Here is a 21,860-nt window from a genome sequence, read left to right as displayed (position 1 = left end):
TCATCTGTTACACGGGCACTTCATTTTTTCTAAACTTATTTGAACTCCAGACTTTTTTTGCGTTCAGTATGCAGCATTCAAAGCGATGTCATCAATTTCCAACACGTTCTGACATCATTTGTTGTTTTTTAGTCGTTTACCGATTTGTTTAGAGAGCTAAATGACCGTGAAATTAAAAATCAGTACGAAATGAACTCTGAAAATGTTGAAACTTGGCATGGTATCATCATTTCACCCGCATAGCATGTGCAAAGGAGTAGAGTGGGTCACGGAAAAACTGGACGCACTTCGTGTACAAACTGGACAACCCCTTTCGGAGTATCAGGGTTTCGGACGAGAACTCCTCTGTTACACGGGCACTTCATTTTTTTAAAACTTATTTGAACTCCAGACTTTTTTGCGTTCAGTATGCAGCATTCAAAGCGGCGTCATCAATTTCCAACACGTTCTGACATCATTTGCTGTTTTTCAGTCATTTACCGATTTGTTTAGAGAGCTAAATGACCGTGAAATTGAAAATCACTACAAAATGAACTCTGAAAAAGTTGAAACTTGGCATGGTATCATCATTTCACCCGCATAGCATGTGCAAAAGAGTAGAGAGGGTCACGGCAAAAACTGGACGCACTTCGTGTACAAACTGGACAATCTCTTTCGGAGTATCAGGGTTTCGGACGAGAACTCCTCTGTTACACGGGCACTTCATTTTTTTAAAACTTATTTGAACTCCAGACTTTTTTGCGTTCAGTATGCAGCATTCAAAGCGACGTCATCAATTTCCAACACCTTCTGACATCATTTGTTGTTTTTCATTCATTTGCCAATTTGTTTAGAGAGCTAAAGCAAAAATATTCACAAAGAAACTAAATACAGCAAAAAAACTACTCATAAATAAATAGAAGAAAATAAATATAGCAGAAAAGAAAAAAACTATAAAAAAATTACTCAAACATAAATATAAAAAATAAATAATGCAAAAAATAAAAAACTATATAAAAAATTGTTGGGGCGATCCCAGTGGGCCTGCCAGACCTCGGGTGTGAAAATTCAGGCCCAGTAGGGCCAGCAGGCTCACAGGGCAGCGCGCCATAGTTTGGCCCGGAAGCCTGCTATATAGAGGAGTTCGAAGGAGCAGCCGCGGCTGGGTTTATAAACCAGTGCGGCTGCCCTTCGCTCGGCGAGGTGGGACTAAACATTGTCCACCGCGGGTGGCAGCGCACACCCATTAGTATCGGTTGGTGGCTCCAACCCGTACTAATGGTGGCCTTTGGTACCGGTTGGAGCCATGAACCGGTACTAAAGGGGGCCATTTCCCGCCGCTTGACCTGGCCAAAATTGGCCTTTAGTGCCGGTTCGTGGCTCCAACCGGTACTAAAGGCCCCTCCTATATATATGGCACTTACGAAAAATTCAGTTTCATCGATCACCACTTCTTCTCCAACTTCTTCGCGCGACATCGCCGCCGCCGCCGCACCGTCGCCCATTGCTCGCCGCCCCCGCCACACGTCGTCGCCCTGCCGTCCGTCGTCGTCGTCCCCGTCGTCGCCGTCTAGCGCCGCCGCCCCGTACGTCACCGTCTCGATCGCGTCGTCGCCCCCGGCCCGCCGCCCGTCGTCGTGCCGTCCCCGTCGCGTCGCCGTCTCGCACCGCCGCCCATACGCCGCCGCCCCCCACTCGTACACACACACACACTTACACACACAGATACACACACACACACGGAAACACACAGACACACATATTTTTTTTACTTATTTTATGTTTTCTGTTGTTTAGATTAATGTTAGACGAATTACGTAGATAAGAATGTTAGAATGTTAATGTTAGATGAATTAGATACAAAAGTTGTTAAATATTAATGTCAATTGTTAGATGAATTAGCTAGATATTAATTAGGTATATGAGATTTGAACTAGTTGAATTAATATAACTAGTTTATTTTTAGTAAGAAAAATAATAGAACTAGTTTATTTTTAGTAAGAAAATTTAGGTATATGAGATTATTTGAACTTTTTGAATTAATATAGCTAGCTAGTTTATTTTTAGTAAATGCTTAGTTGAACTAGTTGAATTAATAGAACTAGTTTATTTTTAGTAAGAAAATTTAGGTATATGAGATTTGATGATCTAATTAAAATATTACTATATATAGCTACTTTATATATTTTAGTAAGAAAATTAATAGAACTAGTTTATTTTTAGTAAATTCTTAGTTGAATTAATAGAACTAGTTTATTTTTAGTAAGAAAATTTAGGTATCTGAGATTTGATGATCTAATTAAAATATTACTAACTAGCTACTTTATTTTAGTTAGAAAATTAATAGAACAAGTTTATTTTTAGTAAATGCTTAGTTGAATTAATAGAACTAGTTGAATTAATAGAAGTAGTTGAATTAGTTGAATTAATAGAATTAGTAAGTGTTTAATGTTTCACCTATATGAACATAGGAAATGTCGTGTGACGACAAAAAAGATTCCATTATGTGCGAATACTATGAAGACCGGCGCGACTTGTGTGACAGAAATTTCCTTGTTGATGATAGGCGCTTCAGCATCAAGCTGGATGAGACCTTCGAAGTGGATACAGTAAGTCACAACGACAAGTATTTTTTCGTAATTAAGCATGACTTATATATGCTTCATTTGCTTCAACTTATAATTTTAAATTTTCACTATTCTACTAGCGCATCCCCTGCCATGCAAGAATTTTTGTCTTGGATAAGATAGGTTTCAGTGCTATGGAAACTATGGAGGTAAACAGAGTTTACCTGAAGACCGAGCATGGTTATACTTTCAACGTCAAATTATACAATGTAGACACATACACCTAGTTTGAATGCAAAACTTGGCAAGCACTATGCAAGGCTTATGCATTTGAGCCTGATATGGTTATCACCTTTTATATTCGTCCAGAAGATGATATTGAAGGTAATAGAGACATCTGGGTCGATGTGCAGACGCCTCAAGTTCTACCATTATGTGAGTTTCTCAACCATATTTATGTCTTTGATATTGTTTATTCAAAAATAGTTGACAACTAATTTCTATTGATAGCTTATTTCCATTCAAGCAAACATGTCCGGCGCTTGGTAGACAGGACCTACTACTGTCCCGGAACTGAACTAAACTGCGAGGACATAAGTCATTATGTTTCATGGCTTGAGGATCTTCATACTGACAAGACACATTTTCTTCCTGCACTTAGAAATGTTAGTACTCAAAACGTGCGACAAATAGTGATCGTATTGAACTACGGTCACATCTATTTAGGAAATATGGTAAGATTTTTACTATCTGTCCTCAGTGCATCTTTTGCATAAATTATTTTTGAAGTTAAACTTTCATTGCTAAGTATATTAATTACTATATAATGTTCTTCAACAGGGACTCCCGATGACATTTGTGCCTCAGTGTATCGAGACTAAAGGTCGCATGTCAATGGTTAGCTTACGGCCAAGATATCCTACATTGCACATGAGTGCATTCAGGATTTCTAAAAGCGATGAATGCTTAATAGTGAAAGATTGGAGCAAAATTGTTAACGATCCCAGAGAAGTACTAGGGGGCAGCAATGAGAAGCGCAGCCCACGATTAGGAGACAGGTTCATCTGCATGCTCCAGTATGATGAATCAGGAGAGTTATACATGTTTTATGCTATTTTACCTGAGAGCGAGTAGCAGGAGTGATTAAGCTAGTTCATGCTCTTAGTACTTGTCCTCTCATGTTCGTGTTCTTCGTCCTGAACTTAATCTCAAAGAGTGATTTTCTTTTGTGGTGTTATGAACACTTATAATATCATGACCATGTTGAACTCGATGATATCTTTGCTTCTGGTACATGTGAATGTTTCTTCTTTAAGCTAGTGTTGGTGGTGATTAGATAGCGGTAATGACTATGATGATTAAATAGTGGTAATGACGACTATGATGATTTTTAGCTAGCTAGTATACTGTTGTTGATGATATGATGCAAGAATTTTTGTATTAATATGATGATGAGTTATTATATCATTTATGAAAGAAACTGCAGATTAGTTTTCAATTTAATTTAGTGCTTGTTTTACATTATAATGAGTTGTTAAATCATTAGGTGAAAGTACCGCAGATTAGTTTCGACTGGATGCATGTGGATCCTAGCTAAGTGATCAAGTTGTGGATCCTAGCTAAGTGATCAAGTATAATTATACTTGATCACTTAGCTAGGAACCACATGCATCCAGTCGAAACTAATCTGCGGTACTTTCACCTAATGATTTAACAACCCATTATAATGTAAAACAATCACTAAATTAAATTGAAAACACAAAATTAAAGAAAAAATAAAAAACAAAACCAGAACACCCCCAAACATTTAGTACCGGTTGGTGTTACCAACCGGTACTAATGTCCTAGAAGCACCCGGGCCTGGCTCGTGCCACGTGGTGGCACGTTAGCGCCAGTTCATGACGAACCGGTACTAAAGGGGGGGGACCTTTAGTCCCCACTCTTTAGTGCCGGTTAGGGAACCGGCACTAAAGGCCTTTACGAACCGGGACTCAAGCCCGGTTCTGCACTAGTGGCCCCACTTCTTGCTGTCAATAGTAGTCATCATGGCTGATACGTCTCCAATGTATCTATAATTTTTTATTGTTTCATGCTAATATATTATCTGTTTTCGATGTTTAAAGGGCTTTAATATGCTCTTTTATATTATTTTTGGGACTAACCTATTAACCGGAGGCCAGTCCCAGTTTCTGTTTTTTTTTTTGCCTAATTTTAGAGTTTCGCCGAAAAGGAATACCAAACGGACTCCAAACGGAATGAAACCTTCTTTCTTGGACCGAAAGCAATCCAGAAGACTTGGAGTTGAAGTCTGGAACTCCACGAGGCGGCCACGAGGCAGGAGGGCGCGCCCCCACCCTCGTGGGCGCCTCGTAGCTCCACCAACGTACTTCTTTTGCCTATACCCTAGATCAATCAGAGAGTGCCACGAAACCACTTTTCCACCGCCGCAACCTTCTGTACCCATGAGATCCCATCTTGGGGCCTTTTCCGGCGATCTGCCGGAGGGGGAATCGATCACGGAGGGCTTCGACATCAACACCATTGCCTCTCCGATGAAGCGTGAGTAGTTTACCACAGACCTTCGGGTCCATAGTTATTAGCTAGATGGCTTCTTCTCTCTCTTTGATTCTTAATACAAAGTTCTCCTCGATGTTCTTGGAGATCTATTCGATGTAAAACTCTTTTGCGGTGTGTTTGCTGAGATCCGATGAATTGTGGATTTATGAACAAGATTATCAATGAATATTATTTGGTTCTTCTCTGAATTCTTATATGCATGATTTCATATCTTTGCAAGTCTCTTCAATTTGTCGGTTTAGTTTGGCCTACTAGATTGATCTTTCTTGCAATGGGAGAAGTGCTTACCTTTGGGTTCAATCTTGCGGTGTCCTTTCCCAGTAACAGTAGGGGCAGCAAGGCATGCATTGTATTGTTGCCATAGAGGATAAAAAGATGGGGTTTATATCATATTGCTTGAGTTTATCCCTCTACATCATGTCATCTTGCTTAATGCGTTACTCTGTTCTTATGAACTTAATACTCTATATGCATGCTGGATAGCGGTCGATGTGTGGAGTAATAGTAGTAGACGCAGAATTGTTTCGATCTACTTGACACGGACGTGATTCCTATATTCATGATCATTGCCTTAGATATCTTCGTAACTATGCGCTTTTCAATCAGTTGCTCGACAGTAATTTGTTCACCCACCGTAATACATGCTATCTTGAGAGAAGCCACTAGTGAAACCTATGCCCCCCGGGTCTCTTTATTATTATATTGCATCTCTTTTATTTACATCGCATCTCGTTTACTATTTTGCAATTTTTACTTTCCAATCTATACAACAAGCATACCAAAAATATTTACTTTACTATCATTATTAGATCTCAGTTTTGCGAGTGACCGTGAAGGGATTGACAACCCCTTTATCGCGTTTGTTGCAAGGTTCTTGATTGTTTTTGCAGGTACTAGGTGACTTGTGCGTTGTCTCCTACTGGATTGATAGCTTGGTTCTCAAAAAGTGATGGAAATACTTATGCTACTTTGCTGCATCACCCTTTCCTCTTCAAGGGAAAACCAACACATGCTCTAGAGCTAGCAAGAACGATTTCTTGCACCGTTGCCGGGGAGATCTATGCCAAGTCAAGACATACCAAGTACCCATCATAAACTCTTCTCCCTCGCATTACATTATTTGTCATTCGCCTCTCGTTTTCCTCTCTCCCTTCTGTTGTTCGTCTTTTCATTTGCTTTGATGTATTATTTGGCTCGTTTGCTCGTTTGGTTGGAATAATTTTGTATTTATTACAAATCAGAGAACCTAAGATTTATGGATCCTCATCCGCTTGCCAATCTTTTTAAGAGATCCAATTATGATGAACCAATTGCTAGTGAGTTTTGTGCACTAGGTTATCTTTATGAAGTTTTGCTTGAAATTCGTGAATCTGAAAATTGTGATGAAGTAATTTATGAAGTGATTCACGATAGATCTTTGAATAAAAATCATGATTGCAATGATGTTATTATAAATTCTTTTAATGTCAATTGTGCTACTAATATGTAAAACCCTAAGCTTGGGGATGCTAGTTCTGCTAGGTCCACTACTTGCTGCAATGATCATGATTGGGGTGATTCTTCTTATGATCTTGAAAATTTATTTAAGCCCCATGATGAATATGAGATTGATAAGAATGTTTGCAATAATATTGAAAGTGGGTTTGGAAGAGTGTCATCTTTAGATCCCACATATTTGGAGAATATTCAATCTTATGAAATTTTTGATAAAAGTGGGTTTGGAGAGGTCATGACTTTAGTTAATGTTAATCACACTATTTTGGATCATCTAGAGAATATGTTATGTGATACCTATACACGTAATTATTATGAGAGAGGAAAATATGGTTGTAGAAATTTTCATGTTACTAAATCACCTCTCTTCATGTTGAGATTGCTGTCGTCTCTTTCTTCTTCCTTGCATATGCTAGTTTTTGCTTTCCTTGATAATTTGTTTGCTTATAAAATGCCTATGCATAGGAAATATGTTAGACTTAGATGTGTTTGTCACATGTTTTATGATGCTCTCTTTGTGCTTCAATTCTTCTCTTTTACGTGAGCATCATTGAAATTATCAATGCCTAGCTAGGGGCGTTAAATGATAGCGCTTGTTGGGAGGCAACACAATTTTATTTTTTGTTATTTGCTTTTTTATCCTGTTTAGTAATAAATAATCCGTCTACCTTCTGTTTAGATGTGGTTTTATGATTTAATTAGTGTTTGTGCCAAGTAGAACCTTTGGGAAGACTTGGGTGAAGTCTTTGCGATCTTGCTGTAAAAAACAGAAACTTTTGCGCTCACGAGATTAGCTGTCATTTTTTACTGGAGAGTGATTTTAGGTTGATTCTTTTTGAATATGGTTAATAGACAAATTACTCACGTCCACCAATTTATTTCAGAATTTTTGGTGTTACATAAGTGTTCGAACAAATCAGATTCCTACAGACTGTTCTGTTTTTTTTTACAGATTCTGTTTTTCGTGTGTTGTTTGCTTATTTTGATGAATCTATGAGTACTATCGGGGGGTATGAACCATAGAGAAGTTGTAATACAGTAGGTTTACACCAATATAAATAAAGAATGAGTTTATTACAGTACCTTAAAGTGGTGGTTTATTTTCTTGTACTAACGGAGCTCATGAGATTTTCTGTTGAAGTTTTGTGTTGTGAAGTTTTTAAGTTTTTGGGTAATGATTTGATGGATTTTAGAATAAGGAGTGTCAAGAGCCTAAGCTTGGGGATGACCAAGGCACCCCAAGGTAAAATTCAAGGACAACCAAAATCCTAAGCTAGGGGATGCCCTGGAAGGCATCCCCTCTTTTGTCTTCATCTATCGGTAACTTTATTTGAGGCTATATTTTTATTCACCACATGATATGTGTTTTGCTTGGAGCGTCTTGTATGATTTGAGTCTTTTCTTTTTATTTTACCACAATCATCCTTGCTGTACACACCTTTTGGGAGAGACACGCATGAATCGGAATTTATTAGAATACTCTATGTGCTTCGCTTATATCTTTTGAGCTAGATAATTTTTATTTAGTGCTTCACTTATATCATTTTAGAGCACGATGGTGGTTTTATTTTATAGAAATTATTGATCTCTCATGCTTCACTTATATTATTTTGAGAGTCTTTTAGAACAGCATGGTAATTTTCTTTGGCTATAAAATTAGTCCTAATATGATGGGCATCCAAGATGGGTATAATAAAAACTTTCATATAAAGTGCATTGAATACTATGAGAAGTTTGTTTCCTTATGATTGTTTTGAGATATGAAGATGGTGATATTAGAGTCATGCTAGTTGAGTAGTTGTGAATTTGAGAGATACTTGTGTTAAAGTTTGTGATTCCCGTAGCATGCACGTATGGTGAACCGTTATGTGACGAAGTCAGAGCATGATTTATTTTATGATTGTCTTCCTTACGAGTGGTGGTCGGGGACAACCGATGGTCTTTTCCTACCAATCTATCCCTCTAGGAGCATGCGCATAGTACTTCTTTTCGATAACTAATAGATTTTTGCAATAAGTATGTGAATTCTTTATGACTAATGTTGAGTCCATGGATTATACGCACTCTCACCCTTCCACCGTTGCTAGCCTCTCTAGTACCGCGCAACTTTCGCCGGTACCATAAACCCACCATTTACCTTCCTCAAAACAGCCACCATACCTACCTATTATGGCATTTCCATAGCCATTCCGAGAATATTGCCATGCACCTTTCCACCGTTCTGTTTATTATGACACGCTTCATCATTGTCATATTGCTTTGCATGATCATGTGGTTGACATCGTATTTGTGGCAAAGCCACCGTTCATAATTTTTCATACATGTCACTCTTGATTCATAGCACATCCCGGTACACCGCCGGAGGCATTCACATAGAGTCATATTTTGTTCTAAGTATTGAGTTGTAAGTAAATAAAATTGTGATGATCATCATTATTAGAGCATTGTCCCATGTGAGGAAAGGATGATGGAGACTATGATTCCCCCACAAGTCGAGATGAGACTCCGGACAAAAAAAAGAGGCCATATAAAAAAAGAGAAAGGCCCAAATAAAAAAATGAGAGAAAAAGAGAGAAGGGGCAATGCTACTATCGTTTTACCACACTTGTGCTTCAAAGAAGCACCATGATCTTCATGATATTGAGTCTCCTATGTTGTCACTTTCATATACTAGTGGGAATTTTTCATTATAGAACTTGGCTTGTATATTCCAATGATGGGCTTCCTCAAAATGCCCTGGGTCTTCGTGAACAAGCAAGTTGGATGCACACCCACTTAGTTTCTTTCTGAGCTTTCATACACTTATAGCTCTAGTGCATCCGTTGCATGGCAATCCCTACTAATTCACATTGACATCTATTGATGGGCATCTCCATAGCCATCGATACGCCTAGTTGATGTGAGACTATCTTCTCCTTTTTGTCTTCTCCACAACCACCATTATATTCCACCTATAGTGCTATGTCCATGGCTCATGCTCATGTATTGCGTGAAGATTGGAAAAGTTTGAGAATTAAAAGTATGAAACAATTGCTTGGCTTGTCATCGGTGTTGTGCATGATTTAAATATTTTGTGTGATGAAAATAGAGCATAGCTAGACTATATGATTTTGTAGGGATAACTTTCTTTGGTTATGTTATTTTGAGAAGACATGATTCCTTTATTAGTATGCTTGAAGTATTATTATTTTTATGTCAATATTAAACTTTTGTTTTGAATCTTTCGGATCTGAACATTCATGCCACAATAAAGAAAATTACATTGATAATTATGATAGGTAGCATTCCACATCAAAAATTCTGTTTTTATCATTTACCTACTCGAGGACGAGCATGAATTAAGCTTGGGGATGCTTGATACGTCTCCAACGTATCTATAATTTTTTATTCTTCCATGCTAATATATTATCTGTTTTGGATGTTTAATGGGCTTTAATATGCTCTTTTATATTATTTTTGGGACTAACCTATTAACCAGAGGCCTAGTGCCAATTTCTGTTTTTTTGCCTATTTTAGAGTTTCGCAGAAAAGGAATACCAAACGGAGTCCAAACGGAATGAAACCTTCGCGATGATCTTTCTTGGACCGAAAGCAATCCAGAAGACATGGAGTTGAAGTCTAGAACTCCACGAGGCGGCCACGAGGCAGGAGGGCGCGCCCCCCACCCTCGTGGGCCCCTGGTAGCTCCACCGACGTACTTCTTTCGCCTATATATACTCTTATACCCTAGATCGATCAGAGAGAGCCATGAAACCACTTTTCCACCGCCGCAACCTTCTGTACCCGTGAGATCCCATCTTGGGGCCTTTTCCGGCGATCTACTGGAGGGGGAATCGATCATGGAGGGCTTCTACATCAACACCATTGCCTCTCCGATGAAGCGTGAGTAGTTTACCACAGACCTTCGCGTCCATAGTTATTAGCTAGATGGCTTCTTCTCTCTCATTGATTCTCAATACAAAGTTTTCCTCGTTGTTCTTGGGGATCTATTCGATGTAATAATCTTTTGCGGTGTGTTTGCCGACATCCGATGAATTGTGGATTTATGAACAAGATTTTCTATGAATATTATTTGGTTCTTCTCTGAATTCTTATATGCATGATTTGATACCTTTGCAAGTCTCTTCGAATTGTCGGTTTAGTTTGGCCTACTAGATTGATCTTTCTTGCAATGGGAGAAGTGCTTAGCTTTGGGTTCAATCTTGCGGTGTCCTTTCCCAGTGACAGTACGGGCAGCAAGGCACGCATTGTTTTGTTGCCAACGAGGATAAAAAGATGGGGTTTATATCATATTGCTTGAGTTTATCCCTCTACATCATGTCATCTTTCTTAATGCGTTACTCTGTTCTTATGAACTTAATACTCTAGATGCATGCTGGATAGCGGTCGATGTGTGGAGTAATAGTAGTAGATGCAGAATCATTTCGATCTACTTGGCACGGACGTGATGCCTATATTCATGATCATTGCCTTAGATATCTTCATAACTATGCGCTTTTCTATTAATTGTTCGGCAGTAATTTGTTCACCTACCGTAATACATGCTATCTTGAGAGAAGCCACTAGTGAATCCTATGGCCCCCGGGTCTCTTTATTATTATATTGCATCTCTTTTATTTACATCGCATCTCGTTTACTATTTTGCAATCTTTACATTCCAATGTATACAACAAAAATACCAAAAATATTTACTTTACTATCTTTATTAGATCTCACTTTTGCGAGTGACCGTGAAGGGATTGACAACCCCTTTATCGTGTTGGTTGCAAGGTTCTTGATTGTTTGTGCAGGTACTAGGTGACTTGTGCATTGTCTCCTACTGGATTGATACCTTGGTTCTCAAATACTGATGGAAATACTTACGCTAGTTTGCAGCATCACCCTTTCCTCTTTAAGGGAAAACCAACGCATGCTCAAGAGGTAGCAATGGCAGGGAAGTTGGCTTCATATTGCACATCGAGAGATAATTGTTCAGCTTCATCACCATCATCCATGTCCTCTATTTCTTCCACAGGATCAATCTCATCTTCCCCAATTAGCTCCATTTCCCTCAACAGGTTCATTCCAACAGAGTCCCCCTGTTATGGGTTGAGTAATTGTTCTAGAGCTTGAATCCTGGGTAGGTATTGGGTCTCAGGGAGCTGGTTTTTGAGCATGGAAGTTGGTGTTGTCTCTTCATAGGCGTTTTGTTGCCCTGATACTTGAGTCCTGTGAGTTGAATTTCCAGTTCTAGTGAGTGAGCCAGAGTCAGAGCCAGTCCTGGACCCCTGCTGTGATCTACCATCATTAGAAACACTGTCTTTAGACATTGTTTCCAAAGAATTAGTTGTATCCAGAGAGGGGTTGGTTGCTGTCATAGCTTCGTCACTATTTCTTGGCTCCACTTCAATCAACAACCTTTAGATTTTTTCCTTTGATACCAAAAGGTCTCTCTGTAGGGATATTTGTATGGTCCTTGCATGAGATCTCCACCCTAAGTGTCTCATAAAAGGACTGGAAGTTGTGCTACCAGTCAACATCCAGCAGCACCCCCAGGGTGGAAGTGATTTGGTCAAGCATGGACCATTCACAACACTTGGGTTCATCTTCCTGATCTTGATCCAGACATCTTGCAGGTCATCCTCTGCCTCAACATTTCCTTTCCAGACTTCTACATTGACTATTACATTGTCTTTTTTCAGGCCAAAGCAGGGATAGCCTGCCACATGAGCAACATCTATCTCTGGAGGAAATTTTACTAAGAAAGTCCAGTCATCCAGAGCATTGATGGGCCATCGCCAATTGGTCTTATAAATGTCTGCAAATTCCTCAGCTAATTCTTTCTTAGACACTCCCCCAGACTCTGACTCGAAAACCCTTCACATCCACCTTCTTGAGAAAGGTTTCATGCCACACTATAATGATGGAAGACGACAAAGAAGAAGAGGATGATGACAACTATGTGCCCCCTGAATACGGTGATGCTGCAACGGGGGAAGCTGAAGATCAAGAGGAACCAGACGATGTGCCCGATGATGATCTTCGCCGGATCATTGTTGATGCAAAGAGACAGTGCGAAAGTGAAAAGAAGAAGCTGAAGTTCGATCGCATGTTAGACGATCACAAAAAAGGGTTGTACCCCAATTCCGAAGATGGCAACACAAAGCTCGGTACCATACTGGAATTGTTGCAGTGGAAGGCAGAGAATGGTGTACCTGACAAAGGATTTGAGAAGTTACTGAAAATATTGAAGAAGAAGCTTCCAAAGGATAACGAATTGCCCGCCAGTACATACGCAACAAAGAAGGTTGTATGCCCTCTAGGATTGGAGGTGCGGAAGATACATGCATGCCCTAATGACTGCATCCCGTACCGTGGTGCGTACGAGGATTTGAACGGATGCCCGGTATGCGGTGCATTGCAGTATAAGATCAGAGGTGACCCTGGTGATGTTGACGGCGAGCGCCCCAGGAAGAGGTTTCCTGCCAAGGTGATGTGGTATGCTCCTATAATACCACGGCTGAAACGTCTGTTCCAAAACAAAGAGCATGCCAAGTTGATGCGATGGCACAGAGAGGACCGGAAGAAAGACGAGAAGTTGAGAGCACCCGCTGATGGGTCGCAGTGGAGAAAAATCGAGGGAAGGTAATGGGAGGACTTTGAAGGTGACACAAGGAGAATGTATGGTTTGGTTTAAGCGCGGATGACATTAATCCTTTTGGGCAGCAGAGCAGCAATCACAGCACCTGGCCTGTGACTCTATGTATGCATAACCTTCCTCCTTGGCTGTGCATGATGCCAGTTCTCATCCAAGGCCCTAAGCAACCCGGCAACGACATTGATGTGTACCTAAGGCCATTAGTTGAAGAACTTTTATAGCTATGGAGTGGAAACGGTGTACGTGTGTGAGATGAGCACAAACAGCAGGAATTTGACTTGCATGCGTTGTTGTTTGTAAGCATCAATGATTTACCTGCTCTCAGTAACCTTTCAGGGCAGACAAACAAGGGATACCACGCATGCACACACTTTTTAGATGACATCGAAAGTATATACCTGGACAAATGCAGGAAGAATGTGTACCTAGGGCATCGTCGATTTCTTCCGCCCAACCATCAATGTAGAAAGAAAGGCAAGCATTTCAAAGGCGAGGCAGATCACCAGAAGAAGCCCGCCATCCGTACTGGTGATCACATACTTGCTATGGTCACTGATTTACATGTAATCTTTGGAAAGGGTCCCGACGGACTATCTGTTCTGAATGACGCTGACGGACGCGCACCCATGTGGAAGAAGAAATCTATATTTTGGGACCTACCCTACTGGAGAGACCTAGAGGTCCGCTCTTCAATCGACGTGATGCACGTGACGAAGAGTCTTTGTGTGAACCTACTAGGCTTGTTGGGCATGTATGGGAAGACAAAAGATACACCGGAGGCACGGGAGGACCAGCAACGTGTGCACGAAAAAGACGGCATTCCTCCAAAGCAGTATGAAGGTCCTGCCAGCTACGCTCTTACCAAAGAAGAGAAGGAAATCTTCTTTGGATGCCTACTCAGTATGAATGTCCCATGTAGCTTCTCGTCGAACATAAAGGGAATAATAAAGATGCCAGAGAAAAAGTTCCAGAACCTAAAGTCTCATGACTGCCACGTGATTATGACGCAACTGCTTCCGGCTGCATATAGGGGGCTTCTACCGGAAAACATCCGATTAGCCATTGTGAAGCTATGTGCATTCCTCAATGCAATCTCTCAGAAGGTGAATGATCCAGAAATCCTACCAAGGTTAAGGACTGATGTGGCGCAATGTCTTGTCAGTTTCGAGCTGATGTTCCCACCATCCTTCTTCAATATCATGACGAACGTCCTAGTTCATCTAGTCGACAAGATTGTCATTCTGGGCCCTGTATTTCTACACAATATGTTCCCCTTTGAGAGGTTCACGGGAGTCCTAAAGAAATATGTCCGTAACCGCGCTTGGCCAGAAGGAAGCATCTCCACGGGCCATCAAACAGAGGATGTCATTGGGTTTTGTGTTGACTTTATTCCTAACCTGAGGAAGATTGGTGTCCCTCAATCGCGGTATGAAGGGAGACTGACTGGAAATGGCACGCTAGGAGGGGACTCAATAACATGTAGGGACGGGCATTCTTGGTTTCAAGCACACTACACAGTTCTACAGAACTCTACCTTGGTGACCGCGTATGTCGATGAACACAAGAACATTCTGCTCCAAACACCCGGAGTAGTGTGACGACTGGATTACATGTGAACATATCAGGATTCTGGCAGTTGGTTGCGAACACGTCTCAGGGGTGACAACACTACTTCTAATGAGTTGTACTCGTTGGCGAGGGGACCATCTTCGACTGTATTGACTTACGAAGGGTACTAGATAAATGATTATACATTGTACACGATCCCCCAGGATCAAAAGAGCACCAACCAAAATAGTGGTGTCCGCTTTGATGCAGCAACCAAGAAGGGAAAGGATACATATTATGGTTACATAGTGGACATATGGGAACTTGACTACAGACATGATTTTAAGGTCCCTTTGTTTCAGTGCAAATGGGTCAATTTGTCAGGAGGCGGGGTACAGGTAGACCGACAGTACCAAATGACAACAGTGGATCGGAACTATCTTGGGTACACAGACGAACCATTCGTCCTAGCCAATGATGTGGCGCAGGTTTTCTATGTGAAGGACATATCTACCAAACCGAGAAAAAGAGAAGATAAGGAAGCGAATACATCATACGATGAGCCAAAGCGCCACATAGTTCTTTCAGGAAAAAGAGACATCGTGGGATTGGAGGGCAAGCCAGACATGTCTGAAGATTATGAGAAGTTTCTTGAAATTCCTCCCTTCAAAGTCAAGGCTGACCCAAGCACCCTGTTAAACGATGAAGATTATCCATGGTTACGGCGCAATAAGCAAAGGACACAAACGAAGAAAAAGTGAAGACTTTCTCTCCACAACTATTATGATGATGCCTTTGATCTAGAATATCACTGCAGTTACATGTGAAGAAATGAAATGCCTTTTGTAACAGATGAGTTTCCTTATGAAACCCTGGTACTTCGAAAGAGATTGTCCGCTTTGTACACGAAGTGCATCCAGTTTTTTCCGTAACCCTCTCAACTTTTTAGCACATGCTATGTGGGTGAAATGATAATACCATGCCAACTTTCAACCTTTTCAGAGTTCATTTGTGGTGCTTTTCAATTTCAGGGTCATATAGCCCAAAAAAATCAGTAAATGCATGAAAAATAACAAATGAAGTCATAAAGGGTTGAAAATTGATGATGTGGATTTGAGTGGTGCACTTTGAACACACAAAAAGTTTGGAGTTCAAATAAGTTCAAAAAAATGAAATCCCTTTGTAACATATGAGTTTCCGTCCGAAACCCTAATACTTCGAAAGAGGCTGTCCATTTTGTACACGAAGTGCGTCCATTTTTTGGCGTAACCCTCTCGACTTTTAAGAACATGCTATGTGGGTGAAATGATGATACCATGCCAACTTTCAACCTTTTCAGAGTTCATTTGTAGTGCTTTTCAATTTCAGGGTCATATAGCTAAAAAATGAGTAAATGCATGAAAAATAACAAATTGAGTAAGAAAGGGTTGAAAATAGATGATGTGACTTTGAATGGTGCATTTTGAACACACAAAAAGTTTGGAGTTCAAACAAGTTCAAAAAATGTAATCCCTTTGTAATAGATGAGTTTTCATCCGAAACCCTCATACTTCGAAAGAGATTGTCCATTTTGTACACGAAGTGTATCCAGTTTTTGCCTTAACCCTCTTAACTGTTTAGAACATGCTATGTGGGTGAAATGATGATACCATGCCATCTTTCTACCTCTTCAGAGTTCATTTGAAGTGCTTTTCAATTTTAGGGTCATAACTAATAGCTAAAAGAATGAACTAGAAAACTTTTATGAAACTCTAATAGCAAAAATAATGAACTAAAATAATGAACTAGAAAACGTTAATGAAACTCAAATAGCAAAAAGAATGAATAGAAAACTTTAATGAAACTCTAATAGCAAAAGTAATCCACTAAAAAGCTTTTGTAAACCTCTAGTACTTGTGAAACTAAAATTATATAAAATTTATGCAACTAATATTATCAAAGTATTTTTCGTTCAAAACATTAATAGCAAAAAGAATTTTCATAAAGAATTTTTTTGTTTGAAACTTTAAGAGCAAACTAAAACAACAAAATCTGTTTGTGATTAAAACAGACATTTCAAATAACCTAAAAATGACCAAATTGAATATAATGATAAAACACAGTAATATTATATAGCGGGAAAAGGAATTACTCAAAAATCTTTTTTTATAGTAAAGTTATTCACAAACTAGTGATTCACACAGATTTCAAAAAATTGAAATTTAAACTATTCAAATGGGAAAACTAATGGCACTAAAAGGAAAAAAGAATCAATGAAAACAGTAAGTATTTTGCTGTAAGTAGAAACAAAATAAAATAAATAAAGCAAAAAAGAAAACAAAAAACCGGAAAAAAAATGTCACCTACTGTGCCACCACGGCCTGAATACGACTAGAAACCCAACCATGGGCCAGGATTCAGTCCCACAGCAGGCCCAGTAGGCCCACATGCAAGGAGTGACGGATTAGGCCCGAAAGCCTGCAATTGAGAGGAGCTCGAGAGGGTGGGTGCAGCAGCGAAACCACTCTCAAGCTTAACTAGCGAGGTCGGACTAAACATCCCACTGCACCACGCCAGCGCAATGTCTTTGGTCCCGGTTGGTAGCACCAACCGGGACGAAAGGGGTGCATTGGTACCGATTCGTGGCACCAATAGGGACCAATGCCCCCCTTTAGTCCCGATTAGTGCCACCAACTGGGACCAAAGGTCCCTGTTTCCCGCCCTTTGGTCAGCTGAAAACTGACCTTTGGTCCTAGTTGGTGCCACGTACCGGGACCAAAGGCTTTCCTATATAAGTCAGGACTTAGGAATTTTTCCAGATTCTCCCCCGACACCAACGCCCCTGCGCCCCAACGCCGCCAGCCTGCTCTCCTCGTCTCTGTCACCGTCGCCGCCACCGCGCCCTGCCTCATCGCCGCCCGCTCCTCATCGTTGTCGCCATCTCCGACCTCGCCGTCGCCGACGCCTCCCCGACCTCGTCGTCGCCTCCCGTCCTGCGCCCCTGCCCCCTGCCCCCCACCCTCCCCCCTGCCGACGCAAATTGCATTTTTTTTGTTGATATAGTTTTTAGTAAATGGATAAGTATGCATATTGTCTTTCCAAATATATAGGTGTATGTTGATGTATGGATATGTATGCATATTTTTTAATAATTTTATTTTTTCATATATATGATGATATTTTTTTGTTCATAAATGATCATATGAATTTTTTTATAATTCATATTAATTTTATTTGTTCATATATGGTTAGTGCATTTTAGGTTAGTTGAGTTAGTGCATTTTAGGTTAGTTGTACTGTTAGTGCATTTTAGGTTAGTTGAGTTAGTGCATTTTAGGTTAGTTGTACTGTTAGTGCATTTTAGGTTAGTAGATTTTAGGTTAGTGGAGAGGAAAAAGGGAAATTAGGAAAAAGAAGAAAAGAGGAAGAAGGAAGAAGGAAGAAGAAGAAAAAGAAGGAGAGGAAAAAGGAAAATAAGAATAAGAAGAGGAAGAAGGAGAAGAAGAAGGAGAAGGAGAGGAGAGGAAGAAGAGGAGAGAGAAAATAAGAAGAGGAAGAAGAAGAAGAAAAAGAGGAGAAGAAGAAGGAATATAGGAGAAGAGGAAAAAATAGAATAATATTCTATTTTTTCTTCTTCTCCTCTATTCCTTCTTCTTCTCCTCTGTTTTTCATCTTCTATTTTTTCTTCTTCTCCTCTATTCCTTCTTCTTCTCCTCTTTTTCTCTTCTTCTTCCTCTTCTTATTTTTTATCGGGAACGAGGGTGTCGAGGATCGCTGAGCGATCGAGGGTCGGGAACAAGGGTAGAGGGTCGAGGGTCGCCGAGGGGTCGAGGGTCGAGGTTTGTGGAATTTTTTTTCGTAGAAATTAGTGTGATATTTTTGTACATGATGATCTTGCTCGATGAATGTTCTATTTTAAAACTCACATTAAGTTTGTTCGATGATGATTTTTTTGTTCATAGAAATTTACTAAGTTAAAATGTTCTCGTGTTGGGGGGAGGAGTCCTCGAAACATATCAAGTGCACTTTATAAATTTTTATTTTTTATCGGGAACGAGGGTGTCAAGGATCGCCGAGCGGTCAAGGGTCGGGAACTAGGGTACAGGGTCGAGGGTCACCGAGTGGTCGAGGGTCGAGGGTCATTGAGGGTTCGAGGGTCGAGGATCGCCGAGGGGTCGAGAGGGGGACGTCGATCAACCCCCTCTCGCTCGACCAACTCTCGAGGACACCCAACCTCTAGAAAAAATCGTTGTCGATCTCCTACCCCCTCCCGCCCCTACCAGACAAACTCTCTCGAGATTTATAAGAGATTTATCAAGAATGCCCCCATTATAGACGTGCATAATTAAGTTGATCCATATTTTTCCTGATCTCATCTACGCTTCTATATGTGCACGTTCTCTTGTTTCAAAGTATTGAAGAAATACATGGTTTCATAATTAGCTGGAAGTAACAGGCGCATGATGGTATGAAGCTCTCCAAAATTATTTTGGAACGGAGCCCTGATAGGATAATTCTCTTTTTGGTACGAAGTTCAGCAAAGGCCTTCCAAATAGCGATGTACGAAAGGCTCTTGCTGAACTTCATACCAAAAAGCGAATTATCCTATCAGGACTCCGTTCCAACATAACTTTGGAGAGCTTCATACCATCATGCGCCTATTACTTCCGGCTAATGATGAAGCCATGGTTTTCTTCAATCCTTTGACACTAGAAAACGTGACATATAGAAGGGTAGATGAGATCAGGAAAAATAGGGACCATTTTTTGCACATCCAGAATGGCGCCATTTTGTTAAATCCCTTGTTTGACATTCATGAGATAGGCGGTTTGGACGTTGGACATTCATGAGAGAGGCGGTCCGGGACAAACCCTAGAAGCGTTGCCGAGACCATCCCAAACCCTAGAAGCGTCAAGGCCACCCAAATTTACCAAGTTAAAAGAGCGTTGTCGAGGCCACCCCAAATCCTAGAAGTGTTGTTGAGACCACCCCAAACTCTAGAAGCGTCGTTGTCAAGGCCACCCCAAACCAAAGAAGCGTCGAGGCCACTAATTAATACTCCTTGTTATGATTAGCTAGCTAGGATGGTTGCCACTAATATATCCATCTCTCATGTTTGTATATTAATTGCCATGTTGTAAGATTTGCATAAACTATGGAGCAAAGAGACTTCGAAACAGAACAGTTGTTGTGGGACATAATCCTCAGTGGAGGTGATGTCTTGTCATATCTCAACAACATCGATGGTCTGGAAGGAGAGGGTGAAGGCTCCGGTGATCAAACAATGGAGGAGGAATGACATGATCATGATGGCTTAGGTGACCGAATGCCGGTGGAAGAAGGAGACCGTCATGACGTCTCCGGTGACCGAACGGAGGAGGGAGCTGTTGCAAAGTCTGGCGAGGTATATATATTAATTAAGCCTGTGCTGACTAGCTAATTGATGAATTAATTGTTTTGTATGTACATATATTAACTTTTCTTTCTTCTTTTATACCCCTCCGGATCGGGCCAAACTTCGGTAACGAGACGAGACTCGAAGAAAAGGCTGCGCCAGGATGAAAGGTTCACGATCACAACAATCTCGGACGATGGCCAACCGATTGAACCCATGCGGACCAAGGAAGCATTTTCTACTCAGTGCGGGGCTATTGTTAGGGACATGATCTCGATCAGCATCCATCTATGGAATAAGCCTAAGAACGAAGACCCTCAAGTTCCTTATGTCCAGGATAGACAGAAAGAATATCTTCGGACCTCGCTGAAGGAAAATTTTACCCTACCGCCAGAGGAGGATCTGGATAAGCCTATTATAGAGCCATTGGTTAAGGCGTGTGCTCTTAAGAAGATGGCAGATATATTCATGAGGTGGAAGAATGAGTTGGAATCAACGTTTGTCGAAAAAGGGAAGACTCCAGAATTCACCGGCCGATTTGAGAAGATAAGAGATCATTGGCCCGCATTTTTGGCCTACAAGACATCGGACAAGAGTAAGAAGATGTCAGAGACAAATAAGAACAATGCTGCAAAGAAGAAGTTTTACCATCGCACGGGGTCAGGTGGCTACCTCAAAGCCCGACCGTTATGGGACAAAGCTGAGAATGATCTGCTTGCTAAAGGGGTCGAACCAGAGACATTGAACAGGCCAGACCGTTCAAGGACTTGGTTCTTCAGGGTTGGGGGAACCTTGGACGCTGAAACAGGGAAGTGCGTTTGGACGGACGAGCAACTTTTAATACCCGTCATGAAGCTTCAGAAGTGTATCGCCGTAGCGCAGCAAGGGACGTTCATTCCCGAAAGAGAGAATGACGAGCTGACCGACGCCCTCGGGAATCCTGAGCACCCTGGACGAACACGAGGCACGCCAGGCTCAGTTGCGTGGAAGGTTGGGTTTCCCGGCGTAGGCAGTTACAAAACCCGGGAGAGGAAGAGGAAACTGGAGCTGACCGAAATACAGAAGCTGAATGCAAGAGTACAAAAGCTAGAGGAACAAGTTGAGAGCCAATGAGCTGCAGGAGCTACCCCAGAAGCTACCCCGCCATCTCAGAAGAGAAGCAGTGTGGCTTCCACCGAGCTCGTTCAGCGGCCTGACTTCATGGCTCCTAGCAACCCCGTGGATGCTATCACGGAGGCTCAACATTGCTAGCTTATGATACAATGGCAGAACCTCAAAGTTAAGGTGGCTGTCGGCTCTGTTGCACTTTAAGTGCATCTAGTGCCCCTTAGTGATTTTGGTGTATTGAAGACTTATACGTTAAGGGACTAATGTGTTTATGAGTGTACACAGGTCTATAATTCTATGAGGAGTTTGATATTTACAGAGAAAGTTGACCCCTAAAAATGAAGTTCTTCGACTGAAGACTTTGGATTTCTGAAGACTTCCTGAAGACTTTGAAAGTGAAGAAATTGGTGTGACCTTGAAGACTTGGTATTCATTTGAGGAACATGAAGTGTGAAGACTTTTTTTTCGTAGTTTCATTTTCTCTTTCTTGAGTCATAGGAAACACCGTACTGTTAAAGGGGGTCGAGGAAATACTAAGGAAAAATTTCCATGTGATGCTCAACTCAAAATCCTACAC

At 40.9% G+C, this 21,860-nt stretch overlaps 1 pseudogene; it reads left to right on the top strand.

The window, feature by feature from the left end:
• LOC141040598 (uncharacterized) overlaps positions 1–15,563 on the top strand; it is a 78,560-nt pseudogene extending 62,997 nt beyond the window's left edge.
• The last annotated feature ends 6,297 nt before the right edge of the window (positions 15,564–21,860 follow it).

Source organism: Aegilops tauschii, chromosome 2, assembly GCF_002575655.3.
Source record: "Aegilops tauschii subsp. strangulata cultivar AL8/78 chromosome 2, Aet v6.0, whole genome shotgun sequence".
Classification (NCBI taxonomy): Eukaryota; Viridiplantae; Streptophyta; class Magnoliopsida; order Poales; family Poaceae; genus Aegilops; species Aegilops tauschii.
The sequence above is the reverse complement of the archived record's forward strand: the minus strand, read 5'-3'. Positions and strand labels throughout refer to the sequence as shown.